We start from the raw sequence: 477 nt of genomic DNA on the forward strand, positions 1-477 counted from the left end.
GGGGAGGAGCCTGGGAGCGGGGAGGAGCCTGCGGTGGCGACGGCGCTGAAGGGGCGGGAGGGTGCCCAGGCGTGACACAGCACGGCGGCCGGGTGTCCCTCGGTCCTCGGTCCGTCCATCGGTCAGTCTGTCAGTTGGGGGCTGCGGAGCCGCTGCGGAGCCGAGCTGCGAGCGGTGAGCTGTGGACTCCGGCCTCCTCCCTGCTCTCTCCTCCCTCCTCCCATCCTCGCCGCCCGCCGCAGCCTCCGCAGCCTCCGCCGCCTCCGCCGCTGCCCGAGCTCAGCCCGGAGGCCCGGGTCCGCAGCCTCCGCTGCCGCAGCGCCAGGTAACCCGCCCTGAACGCGGCCGGGACTGTTAGGCGCCCGGGGCAGCCAGATGGGAGGACCGGCGCGGGGCCAAGACCGGGGGATGGGGATGGGGAGGGGGAGGGGAGGGGGAGGGGGGCCTCTGCGCCCCCCTGCGCCCCCCCCCCCAGGC

General features: G+C 76.9%; 1 protein-coding gene across 1 annotated transcript in view; it reads left to right on the forward strand.

Annotated features, from left to right (window-relative positions):
• Positions 1–300: 300 nt before the first annotated feature.
• The window catches only part of LOC123249260 (cytoplasmic dynein 1 intermediate chain 1-like), a 48,967-nt gene continuing 48,790 nt past the window's right edge, over positions 301–477 (forward strand). Inside the window, exon 1 of the mRNA XM_044678239.1 lies at positions 301–325. The gene's annotated coding sequence lies outside the window, so the exon portion shown is untranslated. The remainder of the gene's footprint in view (positions 326–477) is intronic.

This window comes from Gracilinanus agilis, chromosome 5 (assembly GCF_016433145.1).
Source record: "Gracilinanus agilis isolate LMUSP501 chromosome 5, AgileGrace, whole genome shotgun sequence".
Classification (NCBI taxonomy): Eukaryota; Metazoa; Chordata; class Mammalia; order Didelphimorphia; family Didelphidae; genus Gracilinanus; species Gracilinanus agilis.